This window comes from Callorhinus ursinus, unplaced genomic scaffold (assembly GCF_003265705.2).
Source record: "Callorhinus ursinus isolate GAN/ISIS: 27379988/994484 unplaced genomic scaffold, GSC_fseal_2.0 scaffold13, whole genome shotgun sequence".
NCBI classification, from domain to species: Eukaryota; Metazoa; Chordata; class Mammalia; order Carnivora; family Otariidae; genus Callorhinus; species Callorhinus ursinus.
Window position 1 is genome coordinate 33894369 of NW_027397075.1, and position 20608 is coordinate 33914976.

The 20608-nt window shown below is 48.4% G+C and overlaps 1 long non-coding RNA gene across 1 annotated transcript; it reads right to left on the minus strand.

Annotated features, from left to right (window-relative positions):
• Positions 1-511: 511 nt before the first annotated feature.
• On the minus strand, positions 512-1794 carry LOC141373952 (uncharacterized). The gene is made up of 3 exons (XR_012380403.1): positions 1595-1794; positions 829-983; positions 512-726 (listed from the first exon to the last, which is right to left on the minus strand). It is a non-coding gene; the product is annotated as an uncharacterized lncRNA (long non-coding RNA).
• Between the last annotated feature and the right edge of the window lie 18814 nt (positions 1795-20608).

Here is a 20608-nt window from a genome sequence, read left to right on the forward strand (position 1 = left end):
TTGTTATTTTATGGCACAACATTGCTTAACTTGAATTACGTATGGTTGCGGGATGAGGAGACACCTCCCACCAAACTTCACACTTCAGTAGGGTGCCCCCCCCCCACCAAGGGCAGGCACTGTCTTCGTTCTTTTTTTATCACTAGCATCTAGTGAGTATGAGGCTCACAAGCATGAATGCAGCCTGGCTGTCTCTTGTCTGTCCTTGGGGCACAGAAATCCTCCCTAGCATCTTTCTCAACCTAACTGTGAGGCTTCAACTTTGTGAGTTGTGTCCCAAATGAGCAGCTACAAAAACGTTTAAGAACCCAAGTCAGGGGGCACCTGGGTGGCTTAGTCGGTTAAGCATCTGCCTTCAGCTCAGGTCATGATCCCAGGGTCCTGGGATCAAGCCTGGCATCAGTTTCCTTGCTCAGCGGGGAGTCTGCTTCTCCCTCTGCCACCGCTCCTAGCCCCTGCCCCACCGCTCATGTTCTCTCTCTCTCAAATAAATAAAATCTTAAAAAAAAGAACCCAAGTAAGCAATGATGTTTTTAAAATTATGAAATATTTCAGACATACTCCCATTTGCTTTAAAAGAAGTTGGAGTCCATTCAGACTAGTCTGTGCAACCAGGTCACTGTCACCACTCTGGCGACTCTCCTCAGCGGCGGAGAAGGAGTAGGCAGCTCCAGGGGGTGCATGGAGCAGCTGTATGTCAGCTTATCCAGGGAGAAGGCTGGGTGCCTGTCAATGGGAGGCCGTGGATAATATGGGGTGAGGGTGGGGATCACCAAGGAGGTGCTGGGATGAGGAGGGGGTGCTCCAAGTGGCCTCTCGTGAGCCCACCTGGGGCTCTGGCGAGAGCGCAGGGCTGCTGGCAGCGAACCACGGGGCTTCTTGAGGGAGTGCAGAGAGAGGTAGGGCTCTCCCTCCCCAGCTTGGCTTCTGGGCTCAGCACCGCGCCTCTATAAGGCATTCGTGCGTTCCTGGCTGTAATGGCCCTAATGATGGGTTTGAATCTGATGCTTGTAAACTGTGCCTGCTCCTGGACGCCCTGGGAGTTACAAATGGAGACAGACCTCCATGAATATTAATCATCAGAGCCAAGAGTGCTTTGTGTTCTGGCTTACTTTTAAATGGCTCTTTCTGTTGTGGAGTTCCTAAAACAGGCCCTGCCCTGGGAGACTGTGGACAAGTGCTCAGATCCCCTTCTCCTTACATCTAGGAGGGAAAGGAGGGAGGAGGTGGTGGTGGGGGGGTGGCCTGGAGTCCATGGGCCCAGCAGCCGAAGGGACAGGCACACCTGAGCTGGAAATCCTCCCAACTCTGCCCTCACCCTCACCCCCCACGACAGATGACCGAACCAGGCCAGGCGGATGGCCCGAGGGTAACCAAGTCACAGTTCGCGTAGTGGCCCTGAGGTGGACAGAGAGAGTGGCTTCTTGAGCCGGGTCGGTTGGACTCAGCCAGAGAGACCCCAGGAGAGAGCAAGAGCCAGAATTGGTTCTGGGCCTGCTGACCTGACCTGCTTTCTCCTGGGTCCCAGGGGTCCCGAGACCCCTCCCGGCTCCAGCCAGGAAGTGCCCTTCCCCGCGGGGGAGACCAGCCTCACATCTCTCCTTCCAGGAAGCCACGAGGGGCTGATAAGGGGGGTCTCAGGGTGTGGAGGAAGGAGACCTCCTGACAGGTAGGTTTTTCTTCTTGTTCCCCCTCTGCTGGTGACTAGCTGTCCCCTGAAGACAAGCGCACATTAAGCTCCCGCGGTTCCATCTGTAAACTGGCACCGCCGAGCTTGAAGACCTTATTTGCTAATTTCAGTTGACGGAAGGTGCTCTGAAAGGAACGCTGGGAGGGGGGAGCGTGCGTGAGTGATTGAGTGTGTGTGTGTGTGTGTGTGTGTGTGTGTGCGCGCGCGCGCGCGCGCGTTGGGGGCCAAGGAATTCCAGTGGGGGTGGGGGGGGGTGAGGGAAACTTCCCGAAGGTGTCGGTCCGCACTGCAGGAGGGGAGCCGCCAGAGGTGTGGATGAGCCGGGTTGGTGCGGCCGCGGTGCCCCAGAGGTCTGGCTGGAACAGCCCAGGTGTGTGATAGGAGGGAACTATGTTCTCATCCACAAAATGGTTTTGAGGACCAGCTCTGTGCCGAGTAGAGTGGTCAGCGGGCGGCGACAGCAGCCTGCCGGTGGGGGGAGTCTGGGGGGACACGAGGCTGGAGGACCGGGGTTGCTCAGCTCGGGTCCCTCCCGGGCTGTGGGTGCAGTCAGACACTGATCCTCGTCTTTCTCTTTATAGAAACTGGCAGCATCTCTGAGGGGGCCGAGGAGGGTGTGACAGGAAGAGGGTAACAATGACAAGCAGCTGGGGACAGGCGAGCACTCAGTAGAAGCACGCAGACCTGTGAGAACGTGACTTGCAGGTTGTTCCTGACAGGAACAACCTCCCGTGGAAGCAGCTATTTATTTAACACGTTTTCTGGAACTCCTCCTAGAGACTTGGTCCTGTTCTGGAGGCGGAGGGTACAGTGGTGAGCAAAGGACACGGTGTCTGGCCTCAGGAAGCTTCCACTCCAGTGCTGGCAGGCAGACAACACTGACAAGGAAAGTGTGTGTGTGTGTGTGTGTGTAGGCGTGTAGGCGTGCTCTGCACACACATGTACTGGATAGGGACACTGGCTAAGGAGGAAGATGAAGCAAGATGAAGGAGAGCGAGGATGTGTGAGGGGCTCTTACAGAGGGTTGGCCGGGGAAGGCCTGTCTCAGAAGCCAGAGTTTGAACGGAGGCCTGAAGGCAGTGAGGGAGGGCCTGTCCCTTCCTGCCCACGGCCTGTCGACCCCTCTGGGTTTCAGAATGCCTGAAAAGGAGGAAAAGAAGGGACTGGGTAATGTCGACTTCCCTGAAGCAGACTAAATGCTTTTTTCAGGGCCTCTGCAAAGCAGCTGTCTGTTCTTTAAGCTGCAAAGCCCTGCCTCTTCTAAGGAGCTTGGGGGCAGAACAGTCCATTGTCACGGACGGAGCGGATTTAAAATGGGGTCAAGGCTAGGACTTGGTGACTGGCCGGGTGGGTAGCGCACACCCTGCCTCCGCCCCAGGTGAGCCTCAGGCTCCCGAGACAGCTGGCAGCCTCCGGGGATCCGGGCCACCAGCATCGGGGGGCCAAGATTCAGGGCCCCAAAGGGTCAGCACTGTGGAGGGCGGGGGGGGGGGACTGTCACGCTCCTCTGCTCTCTATAAAAACCCAGGCTGTAAATATTTATGTGCCCCGGTGCTGTAACACTGTCCATCTGTCCTCCGCCGCCCCCGCAAGGGCAGCTCCTGCACAGGCTGCTGCCGGATCAGAGGAGAGGGAGGTGTGCGGAAGGAGACGGAGAGGCTCGCAGGGTTGCGCAGGTCACAGTAACTTCCAATTCAAACGCTCACCTAGCGCCCGCTAAGCGCTGGCGTACAGGGCATTACGGATGAACGGGCTACACGTGGAGCCCTTGTGATGCTCCCAGTGTGCAGGCGACACGGCGCAGATGTGCGCCTCACCGACGTGGGCAGACTAGTGGCACCTTGGCTGTGGCGCCTGGCACCGAGTGTTATGCGGAGAGCCTGGCAGAGGCCGATTTTCATGGTGGAGGTGGTGACGGCGGAAGTAAAGGGGAAAGGCCTGGCGTGCCGTGAAATCACGGAAGGTTTCCACAGCGAAGGGGCGTTGCTCGCGGAGTGCTCCACTGGGGAGCAGGCTGAGCGATCGCGGGTTCTGGGATGCTTCAGGGTGGTCAATACACAGGCGGGACTCTGTTTATGTACCCAGCAAATATCTGGGTGCCAGAAACTCAGAGGCCACAGCGAGGGGCAGTGGTAGAATCAGGCAAAAAGGCAGAATTTGCCCATTTCATGAAGACTTTGAAAATCAAACTGAGAAAGCAAGTGTCTTTTTTTGTTTTTTTTTTTAATTCCACTATAGTTAACATACAGTGTTATATTAGTTTCAGGTGTACAATATAGTGACTCAACACTCCCATACATCGGCTGGTGCTCAGCACCACAAGTGCGCTCCTTAATTCTTAATCCCCATCACGTATTTCACCCATCCTCCCACCTTCCCCCTGGTAACCGTCAGTTCTCTAGAGTTAAAAGTCTGTTTCTTGGTTTGTCTCTCTCCCTTTTTTCTTTGCTTGTTTATTTTGTTTCTTAAATTCCACATATGAGTGAAATCATATGGTATTTGTCTCTCTCTGACTAACTTATTGCACTTAGCATTATACCCTCTAGATCCATCCATGTTGTTGCAAATGGCAAGATCTCATTCTTATTTATAGGTGAATAATATTCCATTGTGTATATATATATATATACCACCTCTTCTTTATCCATTCATCTATCAGTGAACACCTGGGCTGCTTCCATAGCTTGGCTATTGTAAATAATGCTGCTATAAACGTAAAGGTGCATGTATCCCTTTGAATTAAGAGTTTTTGTATTTTGAGGGTAAACATCTAGTAGTGCGATTGCTGGATCATAGGGTAGTTCTATTTTTAACTTTCTGAGGAACTTCCATATTGTTTTTCTGCCATGGCTGCACTGAGAGGTGGGAGGTGATATCTCACTGTGGTTTTGACTTGAATTTCCCTGATGATGAGTGATGTTAAGCATCTTTTCATGTGTCTGTTGGTCATCTCTATGTCTTCTCTGGAGAAATGTCTGTTTGTGTCTTCTCCCTATTTTTTAATCAGAATTATTTATTTTGGGGGTGTTAAGTTGTATCAGTTCTTTATATGTTTTGTCAGATATGGAAAGCAAGTATCTTTGAACAAACTGGGAGATAGAACAAAAATGTACCAAGGGGGACATGACTTAGAGGCCATGTCCCTTTCCTCCCTACTTAGCCTGACCCTTTGAAGAATAGTTGCTAATTGAGGGAAAGAAGAGGATGCAAATGCACGCACACACACACACACACACACAGTTTTATTTCAGGAGGAGCCATTACAGTTTAGCAGAAACCCAACTCTGCAAAAGGCAAAGGAAATGGGCTACAGTAGCTCCCAGAGGAGAGACAGGAAGACAGCCATCTGTCAAGCCTTTGGACTCCAGGAACTTTGGGGAACCTGGTTTTGCTACCGGAAAGATAACATGCTTCATACCTAAGGTTGGCCGAATGAGCTGGACAAGTCTGTTCTGGTGAATCCCAGCAGAATCCGAATATACAAAAAAAAAAAAGAGATAAAGAAGACAACACCAACCCAGCTCTCTTGTCCAAGCTGGACAAGGACCATGCTTTAAAGTCACCTGTTGGACTTCTCAAACTCAACACCCAAAAAACAAATAATCAAGTCAAAAAATGGGCAGAAGACATGAACAGACACTTCTCTGAAGAAGACATACAAATGGCTAACAGACAAATGAAAAAATGTTCATCATCATTAGCCATCAGGGAAATTCAAATCAAAACCACAATGAGATACCACCTTACACCAGTTAGAATGGCAAAAATTGACAAGGCAAGAAACAACAAATGTTGGAGAGGTTGTGGAGAAAGGGGACCCCTCTTACAGTGTTGGTGGGAATGCAAGTTGGTACAGCCACTTTGGAAAACAGTGTGGAGGTGCCTCAAAAAATTAAAAATAGAGCCACCCTATGACCCAGCAATTGCACTCCTGGATATCTACCCCAAAGACACAGATGTAGTGAAAAGAAGGGCCATATGCACCCCAATATTCATAGCAGCAATGTCCACAATAGCCAAACTGTGGGAAGAGCCGAGATGCCCTTCAACAGATGAATGGATAAAGAAGATGTGGTCCATACATGCAATGGAATATTACTCAGCCATCAGAAAGGATGAATACCCAACTTTTATATTAACATGGATGTGACTGCAGGAGATTATGCTAAGTGAAATAAGTCAAGCAGAGAAAGTCAATTATCATATGGTTTCACTTATTTGTGGAACATAAGGAATATCATGGAGGACATTAGGAGAAGGAAGGGAAAAATGAAGGGGGGGAATCGGAGAGAGAGATGAACCATGAGAGACTATGGACTCTGAGAAACAAACTGAGGGTTCTAGAGGGCAGGGAGATGGGGGGATGGGTTAGCCCCGTGATGGGTATTAAGGAGGGCACGTACTGCATGGAGCACTGGGGGTTATACGAAAACAATGAATCATGGAACACCACATCAAAAACTAATGATGTATTGTATGGTGACTAACATAACATAATAAAATAAAATTTAAAAAATAAATAAATAAAGTCATCTGTTGGCTGGGAGCTGCCAAGAGTGGGGACTACAAGGCATAATGGCTGGATCTATTACCTGTGGCCACATCGTAGGGCTGCTCTTTGGAGTAGAATTCACAGCTTTTCCACAAAAAATATTTAAGAATATCGTGACACCACAAGAGACATATTTGCTGATGCTTTTGGAGAGTGTTGGGGAAATATTATAATTAACATAAATCATTTAATATAATTAAAAGTAAGATCTTCTTCCTAGCCAAAAATCCTCTTCACAAAGGTAGTAGAGAAAGAAAACACTTTTCTCATTGAATAAGCATTCAACCAGAATGTGATGTGCATGACAGGCAGTCTGCTAAGGGATTGCCAAGACAAAAAGTAATCTCCCCCTTATCTAGCCCAGCAGACACAGCCCATTACACATGTGTTCCTGAGATAATCAATCACTAGTCCTCAAGGAAGAGGACTTGAGACCTGTATCACACTTACTTCATCCTCACTTCCTCTTCGTAACTGGGGAGACCACGTGTGTTGGCTTCATCTAGAAAAGAACCGAACTTCTCATTCTTTAGGACAGAAGGTAGTTTTGCAAATTGGAGGAAGGCACTCACAGAAGTTACCCTCCCAGCAGGAAGGGGAGACCCTCCCTGAATGTTTGCATTTCAAAAAAGTGGCTCCCAGGTCCTGCTGGGAACCCTCCTGAGTTAACAGACTGACAAGAAGCTTATTTAGCCATTAAAAAGATGTCTATAAACCTGGAAAGGACTGAAAAAGAAATATGGAAACAAAAGGGAGCTTTCTTTTCCCTTATTTTCAACATGGAGAGTTAAGCCTCTTATTTTTAATTTGCATTTGTCCTTACAATTTCTTCCCTGTGCTACCATAAAATAATAACATTCTTCTCTCTGGTCCCCTTGCAGTTGCCTAAATACCCAGCAAGCCCATAGTAAAATGCAAACAAAGCAATTACTAGAATTACAATTTAATGTAAGGATTGATTTTAAAATTCAGTATAGTGTTTGCCTTGGGGGAAATAACTTTTTTTTTTTAAATTTCCAAAAGTAATCTGTACACCCGACGTGGGGCTCAAACTCACAACCCCAAGATCAACAGTCACGTGCTCTACCTATGGAGCCAGGCAGGTGCCCCAGGGAAATTGCCTTTAAATATAGCAGTCATTCCCCTCTATTCATCCATAGTGGGACTGGAGAGGCCATATATCCCAGCGTTAGCTTAGTGACATGAGGCCAGTCTTTTGCAGTTTCTAATGGTTTCTCTATTAATTAGATGGGTTTTTTTTCTTTTCTACATCATCCTTCCAATCAAACCAGTTAATGTGTGTGTGTGTGTGTGTGTGTGTGTGTGTAACTAGATCTTAGGCACCTGGTGCATACTGAGTACTTTTACTTTGTTATTATAAAAAAAAAAACCACCAGTGAAGGTGTCCCACTTACACTCTGCTAATCATCAGACTGCTGGTCTTCGTGCAGCTGGTGTCAATACTGAGAGCACAGAGTCAGCTGACCTGTGTGGTGTGGGAGCCACGCCTGCCAGGACAGAGAGCAAGACTGGTTAACATGCAACATTGTATCCTAGTAAATGTGATTTTCAAAGTAGCCAGAATAATCACAGCTGTGTGTAGCCAGGCAGCCTATGAGAACAGTAATACATTTGCTAGAATATTTCTTTTCCATTGAGGTCAATACCAGTCTGTTACCCAGGAAAGGTTTTTAGGTCCTTTGAGGGAAACCCAGTCCAGTCCTGTGGTGCTGGCTTCACAAGGGAAGGGGGAATCCAGCTCAGTTGTCTTTCACTATGGTAGCCTTCTGGGTGATCAGCAGCCCAGTTGGTGGGTCCCCACCAACTTGGTGGCAGTCTGTCTATCCTCTGGAATGACCACAGAGACAAAGTCCCCCAGTTGACCGGGGTGGCCGACTTTCCCCAGCAAGTCCTTTCAGATCTTTATGACTTTAAGTCTCACGGTTTCTGAGCAAGAGAAAAATCCTTTTCAGTATTGAACATGATTATAAGAGGGTCCTGTTAAACACAGGATACAGCCTCAGACCTAAGCTCCTAGCCTGACAAACTTAAGTTCAAAAGGAGACATTCCTTTCCATGCTTGCTTGCAGGGGTCCTTCTAATTCTTTTTCTTTTTTTTTCTTTAAATTCAATTAGCCGGCATATAGTACGTTATTAGTTTCAGATGTAGACTTCAGTAATTCATCACTTGCGTATAACACCCAGTGCTCATAGCAACACATGCCTTCCTTAATACCCATCACCCAGTTACCCCGTCCCACCACCCTCTCCCCTCCAACAATGCTCAGTTTGTTTCCTATAGTTAAGAGTCTGTCATTGTTTGTTTCCCTCTCTGATTTCTTCCCAGTTTTCCCTCCCTTCCCCTAGGATCCTCTGTTTTGTTTCTTATATTCCACATATGAGTGAAATCATATGATAATTGTCTTTCTCTGATTGACTTATTTCGCTCAGCATAATACCCTCTAGTTCCATTCACGTCAATGTGAATGGTAAGTATTCATCCTTTCTGATGGCTGAGTAATATTCCATTGTATGTATGAACCACATCTTCTTTATCCATTCATCTGCCAATGGACATCTGGGCTCTTCCCACAGTTTGGCTATTGTGGACATTGCTGTTATAAACATTGGGGTGCTTGTGCCCCTCCATATCACTACATCTGTATCTTTGGGGTAAATACCTAGTAGTTCAATTGTTGGGTCATAAGGTAGCTCTATTTTTAACTTCTTGAGGAACCTCCATACTGTTTTCCAGAATGGCTGCACCAGCTTGCATTCACACCAATAGTGTAGGAGGGTTCCCCTTTCTCCACATCCTCGCCAACATCTGTTGTTTCCTGACTTGTTAATTTTAGCCATTCTGACTGGTGTGAGGTGGTATCTCATTGAGGTTTTGATTTGGATTTCCCTGATGCCAAGAAATATTGAGCACTTTTTCATGTGTCTGTTGGCCATTTGAATGTCTTCTTTGGAGAACTGTCTGTTCATGTCTTCTGCCCATTTCTTGACTGGATAACTTGTTTTTTGGGGTGTTAAGCTTGATAAGTTCTTTATAGATCTTGGATACCAGCCCTTTATCTGTTACGTCCTTTGCACATATCTTCTCCCATTCCATAAGTTGTCTTTTAGTTTTGTTGACTGTTACCTTTGCTGTGCAGAAGCTTTTTATCTTGATGAAGTCCCAATAGTTCATTTTTGCCTTTGTTTCCCTTGCCTTTGGAGACGTGTCTACCAAGAATTTGCTGCAGCTGAGGTTACAGAGATTGTTGCCTGTGTTCTCCTCTAGGATTTTAATGGATTCCTGTCTCACATTTAGGTCTTTGTCCATTTTGAGTTTATCTTTGTGTATGGTGTTAGGAAATGGTTGTGTTATGGAACCAGAACTGGATCGCCCAATGGAAGAACCAAACGGCACCCAGAGATCTTGGAGTATAGGAGGTTTATTTAATGCCAGCGGGCTCAGAGGAGAGTGATCTCCAAAAGTCTGAGCCCCAAGCACAAACAAAGGGGGCAATTTATACACTTCTACTTCTGCGTACTTGGTACCTTTGGTGCATGCACGAAGCAGGGCAGGGAGAAGAAACCAGATTGGTGAGCACAGGAAGCAGAGCAGGGAGAAGAACCCGGAAGAGCCTTGGGGCAAAGACTGGGACTCTCTCATTGCCTCAGTCAGCCATCTTAGGACACAGATTTTCCTTATCATTTTCCCCTTTGATGCCCCTTTAAACACCTAGTTTAGAGAGTATCATTTTCATCTTCTAAGGGGCAATAGTGAGTAAGGAGTACCTGATTTTAGCAATTTGAGTAGTGATAAACCTAGTAAGGGCATTAAGAATACAAGGACCAAATGCTACTATGAGGAGAAGCAATAGGAAGGGGCCAACGAGGAGGGTGAACCAAGGGAACCATTGTGAGAGGGTATCCCACCAAGTTGTCCGCTGGAGTGTTGCCCACCAGTGATATACTCATTCCTGTAATTGGGTCAGAGTTTCTTGGACCACCCCTGACTCATTAACATAGAAACAACATTCCTCCTGTAAGAAGAGGCAGAGCCCCCCTTGCGTGGCCGTGAGCAAGTCGAGCTCATGCCTGTTTTGGGGGACCACTGAAGCCAGTGAATTGAGTTGGTGCTGCAGAGCCAGGGCCAACTGAGTGAGGGTGGAAAAATCCACCATGAGTTGTTGAGTTAACCCCTGGTACTGAACCTGAGACATCCTGACGCCAGTGGCGCCAAGGGCAACACCTGATACAGCCAGCAGGCTCACGATAAGAGGGATGACTGTGGGGGAGCGTCGACAGCGGCTAGGAGGTCTCCATATGAGTGGAGCGTCACTCCTGGGGAGGACTGAAAGATCGGGTAAGAGACTGACAAGCGTGCATGATTGATTGTGTGGGGTGATGCATATGTATCACCTTGATCACAAGCCAGAAAAGTGTTGTTAGGCACACAGACCTGACTGTGGCCCGTGATGGGAGAGGAAGAGTTGCCATACAGTGGTACCGGAGCCAGAAAAGAATAATCTGAGGTCCCCAGTGCTGAGGTGGGAGGTGACACGCTAGATTGGTTGAGGATGACACCTAGGTATTTGACGGGACCAGGCATCATACAGATCCAGCAGTCAGATGCTAGGGGTGGATTTGAGTGGTTAAGTGCTTGGTGAGAGGTGTTAATCATACCAAACAGTTGGCTATAGATGCTTGCTGCGTGTGGATGGGGGACCCAGGGATGCGCCAGGGCGAGTTATTTTCTGTCTGACTCTGGGGGTTGACTGTAAGGCTTGGAGTGAACATGGACTTAATTATAAATTTGGCCATGGGGTCGGTCCCCATAGGGTGATATTGGCCCAACAGGAGAATGATTCCTGTAGCCCATGATGTGGCATTGGGTTCTAAGACTGAGAGGGTGAGCGCTATACAGTGATTGTTAGGGCGAGAGGATGGGGTGGCGTTGAGTGACAAGGAAATCCAGATGTCACTGCACTGTTTGAGGGGCCACCTGTTGGACCATTGTTCCATTCCCAGCCAAGTCGCCACTATGACTCACATCCCCAGGCTTACGAGCAGAACTGAGGGCAGGTGTTTGGCTGTTGAGGCGTAGGGCCCCCGCAGATGTAGATATCTACCAGCCAGTAACCTGAGTGAGGGCCATGGTAGGAACACCGTCTATGAGGTTCCCAGGAGGTATCAAGAAGCTGGCATCCATCAAAATGGAGGTTAACCTTTGGTGTGTGCCCATCCCAGGTGGAAGAAGTCAGTGGGGGTGCTGGTGTGGGATTTAGGGGGATAAGCTGGAAAGTCCATTTGCCAGTAACTGTGATACAAGAGTTTGCCCCCCTTGCCTGGCCGGGCAAGCTAGAGGCAGTGTGGAAGAACAGCACACCAGGTAGCAGAAGACCGGGACTGACTGGGGCCAGGAAAACCATGGTGAAATGCACTCAGGAGTAGAGAGCAGAGGGCCAGTAAATGTGGGATATATGACCTCAGGTAGAGGGAGCCATTGTGGCTAACCCATCAGCAGATGAAATCTATGGGCAAGTAAATGCAGTAATACACCCTAGGGTGACCCAATAAAAATGGCAATAGTAAGCCTCTGGGGGAAAGTCCAGTCAGGAGGGGCAACAGTGTAGAGTCTGACTCCCAAGATGAGGGAAATCATGCCGATGAGAGCCAGGGACCACGGTCCATCAGTCGGTGGGGTCTTGTCGAAGGTGAAGCCAGAGTGGGTTCATGAAGTCTGGCTGTAATCTCCACTGGTGTGGCTCCTCATCTGAATGATGAGCTTTCTTTACTCTGGAGCGGTGGACCCACGGGGTGACACTTGAGACCTTGAGGGCAGTAGGGGTGGTTAGAACAACAGTGTGGGGCCCTGTCCACTGTAGTTTGAGGGGGTCTTTCTTCCAATCTTTCACCCAAACTGAGTCCCCTGTCTGGAAGGAGTGTACCTGAGACCCTAAGGAGATTGGGGCCCTCTCAATGGTGTACTTTTATAATTTATTTAGGGTGGCCCCCAGGGCCTGAAGCTGCTCCTTTTTTCCTTTATCTCCAACCTGATGCAAGTTTCCTGGAAGGCTTCCCAAGCACAGGGGAGGCCATCCATATATTAATTCAAATGGGGAGAAACCTGATGTCCCGGGCATGCAGCGAGCATGCAAGAGAGCTAGGGGTAGCAGATCCGACCATGGGAGGTTAGCCTCCTGACAAAATTTTGTTAAAGTTCCCTTGAGGGTACAATTCATTCACTCTACTTTCCCTGAACTTTGGGGCCGGTAAGCTATGTGGAGTCTCCAGGTGATGTTGAGAGATTTGGTCAAGACCTGTACAATGTCTGCCACAAATGCGGGTCCACTGTCACTATGGATTGTTAATGGCAGGCTGAACCGGGGCACGATCTCCCAAAAGAGGACTTTAGTTACTTCCTGGCTTTGCTCCATCTTTGTTGGGAAGGCTTCGACCCACCCAGAGTATGTGCATACTATTACTAGGAGATATCTGAGCCCCCTGCTCAACTGCACATCTGTGAAGTCTACCTCTAGATCTTTGAAAGGAGTTGCTCCCATCCTCTGGACACCCGGGGCGGGGGGCGGCGTGGTACAGACTGAGCATTATTTTTAGCACATGTTATGCACCGTTCACTCATTGCTCGGCATAGTGCTGGCAGCTGACTGATGTAGTAGTGCTTCTTGAGAAGGTCCTCTAATGCAGTTTTTCCCAGATGAGTGAGTCGGTGTTGGAACAAAGATGTGCCTGTCTGGCATCATCCACCATCACTTTTCAGTCAGGGTAACTCCCTCAGCCATGACCCACTCCTTTTCCTTTTCAGTGTAACTGGGTGGAGAGACTTCTTCCAGGGGTGTTAGGGCTATGGTGAGGGAAGGGGCTCTGTCCACATGTCTTCACTGGCTGCAGTCTTGACTGCCTCATCTACCAGACGATTTCCCCAAGCTATGGGGTCGTCTCCTTTCTGGTGTCCCTTACAGTGCTGGATTGCTACTTCCTTTGGAAGCCAGACGGCTTGAGGAGTCTCAGTATCTCCTTGTTCTTGATAGCTTTTCCTGCTGCGGTTAGGAGGCCTCTTTCCTTGGAGATGGCTCCATGTATATGTACAGTAGCGAAGGCGTACTGAGAGTCAGTATAGACGTTGACTCGCTTGCCTTCACCAAGGGTGAGGGCTCGGACTAAGGCATATAACTCAGCCCGTTGAGCTGACCATCAGCTGGTAATGCCTTAGCTTCTAGGACTTCAGTGGTTGTGGTTACTGTATAACCCGCTTTCTGGGCACCCTCTCATGGGTAACTGCTGCCATTGCTGAATAGCGTGAGCTCTGGATTCTTTATGGCTTGATCCCGCAGATCTGGACGGCTCGTGTACACTTCATCAATCACCTTGGAGCAGTCATGGTCTGGTTCCCCCTCTTCCGTGGGGAGAAAGGTTGCTGGATTTAATGGCCTTACTGTTTCAAGGGTGACCCGCAGGTTTTCACAGAGGAGCCCTTGGTATTGTGCTAGCTGAGAGTTGGAAAGGAAGCAGTGTCCCTGTGCATTCATGAGGGACACAACTGCATGAGGGACCTTGACCTTGAGTTCTTGCCCCAGGGTAAGTTTGTCTGCCTCCTTGATGAGTAGGACTGTGGCTGCCAGCGCCCTGAGGCACGGTGGCCATCCTGCTGCCACAGGGTCCAGCTTCTTTGACAGGTAAGCAACTGGCCATTGCCAGGGTCCGATAGTCTGGGTGAGTACCCGAGCGCTATTTTTTCCTTTTCATGCACAAAGAGATTGAAGGGTTTCTCTATATCTGGTAGGCCCAGGGCTGGAGCCCGCCCCAGGGCAGTCTTTATCTCTGAGAAGGTGGCTTCTGCTTCCTCAGTCCAGGCAGGGGGTTCTTGATCTTGTCCCCCTAAGAGATCATAAAGGGGTCTTGCTATTGCTGAGAACCCAGGGATCCAGATGTGGCAGAATCCTGCAGCCCCAGGAATTCTTGTAGGCCCCTTTTTGTCTGGGGCTGTGGCAGGGAGATGATGACCCTTTTCCCCTCCGGCCCTAGTTCTTTTTTCCCTGGGGTGAGGAGGAAGCCAGGGTATCAGACCGGTTGTTGGCAGATTTGTGCCTTCTTCCATGAGGCTTGGTATCCCAAGTCTGACAGGAGCTGTAGGAGGTCCTTGGTGCCTTTTGCGCCATCTTCTTGTGTGTCACTGGTGAGGAGGAGGTCATTCACATACTGGAGGAGGGTGAATCGTGTGGCCTCTCTTGGGAAGCTGGCAAGGTCCACGGCCTGCGCTTCCCCAAAGAGGGTTGGTGAGTTTTCAAACCCCTGCGGGAGGCACGTCCAAGTCAGTTGCATCTGGAGCCCTGTATCAGATTCAGTCCATTCAAAGGCAAACAGTGGCGGGCTCTGTGGAGCTAAGCAGAGGCAGAAGGCATCCTTCAAATCTAGGCAAGTGAACCATCTGGCCGACCCTGGGATTTGGCTGAGGCGGGTGTATGGATTCGGGACCACTGGGTGCAGAGAGATGGTCACCTTGTTGATGGCCCGCAGGTCTTGAACTGGTCGGCATCCCCCTCCTGGCTTCTTGACTAGCAGGAGTGGGGTATTCCAGGCCGACTGGCACTCGACTAAAATACCTGCTTCCTCAAGTTTGGCCAGATGTTTTTGGATGCCGATCTTAGTTTTTTGTGGAAGGGGATATTGCCTTTTGTCTCTGAGGTTGGGCTCCTGGGATCAGTTCAACAATGATAGGGGCCCAGTTCCAGGCTAGTCCAGGTGGGTTGTTTTCGGCCCATACTGAGGGGAAGGCGAGTCTGAACTCCGGCGGGCTGCTCGGTTGGGCCTGGGCACAAAATAGCCTTCATTCTTCTTCCCTTGATGTGGTAATTGCTAGTATTAGAGACCCTGTCTCCTAATGCCTTGGGTTCAATCTGAGGCTAGTGTGTCCTGTGGGCTCAAAGGTTATCTGAGCCCTAAGCTTGGATAGTATGTCTCGGCCCAGGAGAGGGATGGGGCAGTCAGGCAGATAAAGGAATTCATGTTGGACCTTGTGGCCCCTGAGTTCGCACTGGTGAGCCTGACAAAAGAGCTGTTGTATCACCCGCGTCCCTGTGGCCCCGAGGATGGTCACAGTCCTTTTGCTGAAAGGGGCCCCTGGAAAGGTGACAACAGAGTGCTCGGCCCCAGTATCAACCATAAAAGTCACTGGTTGGCCCCTCACCTTCATATTGACAGGGGGCTCATGGAGGCCAAGGAGGAAAGAGCCCAGTCCCCTTCAGTCTGAGTCCATTCCCAAAAGGCCTATGAGGTCCTCCTCTTGGAGGAGGCTGGGCTTTTGAGCCTTTCCCTGGTTGGGACATTCATTTTTCCAATGCCCTTTCTCTTTATAGTAGGCACATTGATCCCTTGCCAAGGGGGTTCTGGTCTTCCCCCCATTCGATGGTCGGGGTTTCCCCATCTTTGGTTTGTCCTTTTCTTTCAGGGCAGTGGCGAGGAGGCTGACTTTCTTTTTCATCTTTTTGTTGGCTTCTCGTTCGGCTGAGACCTCCCTGTTCATGTAGACCTTACTAGCAATCTCTATTAATTGGGTGATGTTCATCCTGGCAAAACCCTCTAGTTTCTGAAGTTTTTTTCTGATGTCTGGGGTGGCCTGAGCCATGAAGGAGGTGTTTACCATCTGTTGGCTTTCCTGTGCTTCGGGGTCAAATGGAGGCTTCACATAGTCTTTTGTACTAGTCCCCGGGGGACTCTCCTGGTTGTTGAGTGACTGAGGATACCTTAGTCATGTTCATGGGTTTCTTAGCTCCTGCCCGGACTCCCCAGAAGAGGGCCTCCTGGTACCAGTGGATGTGGGCCTGTCCCTCGGTTGTGGTGAAGTCCCATGCTGGGCGCTCTTCAAGTGCGGCCATATTAGCCCAGGCAGCAGGGTGGATGACTCCCGCTGGTGCGTGCTCTTCCAGGTACTGCCGCACACCTGTGCACACCTGTTCATCACTCTGTGTTAAACAGGGTGTGGAGTAACTGTTGGCAGTCTTCCCACGTTGGCCGATGAGTCTGGAAGAGGGATTCTGTGAGGTCTACCATAGCCTGTGGTTTCTCAGAGTAGAATGGGGTGTTACATTTCCAGTTGAAGCGGTCGGTGGTGGAGAAGGGCTGATAATACAACATGGAATGGCCAGGTTGGACCGTCCCATCTTCATTGTGCCTCTCGGGTTACCACGTCTCTTGTACCAGCATTTGGAGGGTGCTTGGCCCAGCCTTGGGCGCAGCCTGGCTGCTGGTCCTGGAGAAAGAGGATCTTTTGGGCCTGTGGATCCTCTCGGCCTGGGGACGCTGGTGAAAATGATGGCAGTGGAATGTCTGGAGCTGGAGGGACAGGTGTAGACGGTCTTGGGGGTATGTACGGTGGGGGCAGGGTCGGTTCATCCTCAGGATCTCTGGCTAGGATTTGTGGAGACTGGGGCTTTTGCTAATTTTCTTTAGGTCGCTTGGACGAGGCAATTAAGACCCTGGCCTGTCCCTGCCTATTGCAAACGAATTGCACCCAGGGGGGATGGGTCTGAGCAATTCCTAGCCAGGAGTCAATGTATGGAAACTGGTCATGGTGTCCTGGTTCTCCTGTTATGACTTGCCATACTTGATGAATCGTTGGGACATCCAGTGTCCCTTCTGAAGGCCACCTGACATCAAAGGTGGGCCATTCCAATTCACATAGGGTTCTCAACTTGCCGGGGTTCATCCTGACTCTATAGTCTCCCGAAAACCCCTTCTTGAAATTTTTGATCATGATCTCTAGAGCCATAGGTTTACTCTGCCCTGATCCCATGGTGATGTCCCCGTATGTGATGGCACAGAAACAAACAAAAGGGGGGATGCCTCCTGAGATGAGGAGACCAATCAGATGCCCATCTGACGGTGTCCCACAGGAGCTTAGGTGAGGCTTAGCTGTAGTGGTCTCAGCGTTGTGACTTACGATTATTCTGATGCCACCATAGACTGTATGCCGTTCACCACGGAATCACAGATGGGCCCACTCAGACTCCATAGTCTTCTGGGGACCTTAAAGGTGCCCGCCTGTGGAGTCACAGAATCAGTCCACTTGAGCAAGCCAGGTTGGACTGCACAATCACTCACACATTCACACTCCAGAAGTTATTACATTTCCTCCCTGGGAATCCCTCTAAGAGGTCTCTGGGAGGTGATCAGGCTCCCCTTCCACCCCAATGGGGGTGGACCTGTCTGGATCCTGGGGCCCCTGGCCTTACTGGAATCTGACACTGGGACAAGGTCCTCACCTGCCAATTCTCCTCGAGTCCGGTGGGAACAGCGGAGCAGGGCTGGCCTAAGGGTATGAGGATGGAAGACTGCCGAAAATTAAGCAGGACACACCTTCTCTGTTACAATCCCTTGTTCCGTCCCCGCCCTGCCATTGCCCCCAAATTTGTGGCAACAATGGGCCAACACGGTTGGGTTTCCCAGTCAGAACCAAATGTTACAGAACCTGGAATGGATCGCCCGATGGAACAACCAAGCAGCACTCAGAGATTTTAGAAGACAGGAGGTTTATTCAATGCCAGCAGGCTCAGAGGAGAGTGATCTCCAAAGGTCTGAGCCCCAAGAACAAAGGGGGGCAATTTACACACTTCTGCATACTTGGTACTTTTGGTGCGTGCACAAAGCGGGGCAGGGAAAAGAACCCGTATTGGTCCATGCGGGAAGCAGAGCAGGGAGAAGAACCCAGACGAGCCCCAGGTCAAGGATTAGGACTCTTGCTGGCTCGGTTGGCCATCCCAAGACACAGATTTTCCTTATCAGTTGAGTTTCATTCTTCTGCATGTGGCTGTCCAATTTTCCCAACACCATCTGTTGAAGAGATTGTCTTTTTTTCCACTGAATCCTCTTTCCTGCTTTCTCGAAGATCAGTTGGCCATAGAGCTGAGGGTCCATTTCTTGATTCTCTATTCTGTTCCATTGATCTATGTGTCTGTTTTTGTGCCAGTACCATCCTGTCTTGATGATTACAGCTTTGTAATAGAGCTTGAAGCCCAGTATTGTGATGCCACCAGTTTTGCTTTTCTTTTTCAACATTCCTCTGTCTATTTGGGGTCTTTCCTGGTTCCATAAATATTTTAGGATTGTTTGTTCCAGCTCTGTGACAAATGTCCTTTTGATAAGGATTGCATTGAATGTGTAGGTTGCTCTGGGTAGCATAGACATTTTAACAATATTTATTCTTCCAGTCCATGAGCATGGAATGTTTTTCATTTCTTTGTGTCTTCCTCAATTTCTTTTGTAAGTGTTCTATAGTTTTTATTTATTATTTTTAGATTTTTCTTTTATTTATTTGACAGAGAGAGACATAGTGAGAGGGGGAATACAAGCAGGGGGAGTGGGAGAGGGAGAAGCAGGTTTCCCATGGAGCAGGCAGCCAGAAGCGGGGCTCGGTCCCAGGACCCTGGGATCATGACCTGAGCTGAAGGCAGATGCTTAATGACTGAGCCACCCAGGCTCCCCATGTTCTATAGTTTTTAGAGTACAGATGCTTTACCTCTTTGGTTAGGTTTATTCCTAAGTATCTTCTGGGTTTTGGTGCAATTGTAAATGAGATCGATTCCTTAATTTCTCTTTCTTCTGTCTCATTGTTAGTGTACAGAAATGCAACCGATTTCTGTGCATTTATTTTATATCCTGCCACATTGCTCACTTCCTGTATGAGTTCTAGCAATTCTGGGGTGGTCTTTTGGGTTTTCCACATAAAGTATCATGTCATCTGCAAAGAGTGAGCATTTGATTTCTTCTTTGCCAATTTGAACGCCTTTTATTTCTTTTTGTTGTCTGATTGCTGAGGCTAGGATTTCTAGTACTATGTTGAACAACAGTGGTGAAAGTTGACATCCCTGTCGTGTTCCTGACCTTAGGGGAAAAGCTCTCAGTTTTTCCCTATTGAGAATGATATTCACTGTGGGCTTTTCATAGATGGATTTTATGATATTGAAGTATGCTCCCTCTATCCCTACACTGTGGAGAGGTTTTTCTTTTTTTAAGATTTTATTTATTTGACAGAGAGAGAACAAGCAGGTAGAGCAGCAGAGGGAGAAGCAGGCTCCCACTGAGCAGGGAGCCCAATGTGGGGCTCAAAACAGGACCCTGGGATCATGACCCAAGCCAAAGGCAGATGCCCAACTGACTGAGCCACCCAGGCTTCCCAGAGAGTCTTAGTCAAGAAAGGATGTTGTATTTTGTCAAATGCTTTTTCTGCATCAATTGAGAGGATCATATGGTTCTTGTCCTTTCTTGTGTTAATGTGATGTATCACATTGCTTGATTTGCAGATGTTGAACCACACTTGCAGCCCAGGAATAAATCCCACCTGGTCGTGATGAATAATTCTTTTAGTGCACTGTTGGATCCTATTGGCTAGTATCTTAGTGAGAATTTTGGCATCCATGTTCATCAGAGATATTGGTCTGTAATTCTTCTTTTTGGTGGGGCCTTTGTCTGGTTTTGGGATTAAGGTAATGCTGCCCTCACAGAAAGAGTTTGGAAGTTTTCCTTCTATTTCTATTTTTCAAAACAGTTTCAGAAGAATAGATATTAGTTCTTCCTTAAATGTTTGGTAGAATTCCCCTGGGAAGCCATCCGGCCCTGGACTCTTGTTTGTTGGGAGATTTTTGATTACTGGTTCAATTTACTTGATGGTTATGGGTCTGTTCAGGTTTTCTATTTCTTCCTGTTTCAGTTTTGGTAGTTGATAAGTTTCTAGAGTGCATCCATTTCTCCCAGATTGCTTAATTTGTTGGCATATAGTTGCTCATAATATGTTCTTAACACTGTATTTCCTTGGTGTTGGTCATGATCTCTCCTCTCATTCATGATTTTATTAATCTGAGTCCTTTATCTTTTCTTTTTGATAAGTCTGGCTAGGGGTTTATTGATCTTATTAATTCTTTCAAAGAACCAGCTTGTAGTTTCATTAACCTGTTCTACTGTTCTTTTGGCTTCTATTTCATTGATTTCTGCTCTAATCTTTATTATTTCTTGCTTTCTGCTTGGTTTAGGCTCTATTTGCTTTTCTTTCTCCAGTTCTTTTGGGTGTAAGGTTAGTTGTGTATTTGGGACTTTTCTAGTTTCTTGAGAAAGCCTTGTATGGCTATGTACTTCCCTCTTAGGACTGCCTTTGCTGCATCCCAAAGGTTTTGAACAGTTGCAATTTCATTTTCATCTGTTTCCATGAATTTTTTTTAAGTCTTCTTTAATTTACTGGTTAACCCATTCATTCTTTAGTAGGATGCTCTTTAGCCACCAAGTATTTGAGTTCTTTCCAAATTTTCTCTTGTGATTGAGTTCTAGTTTCAAAGCATTGTGGTCTGAAAATATTCAGGGAA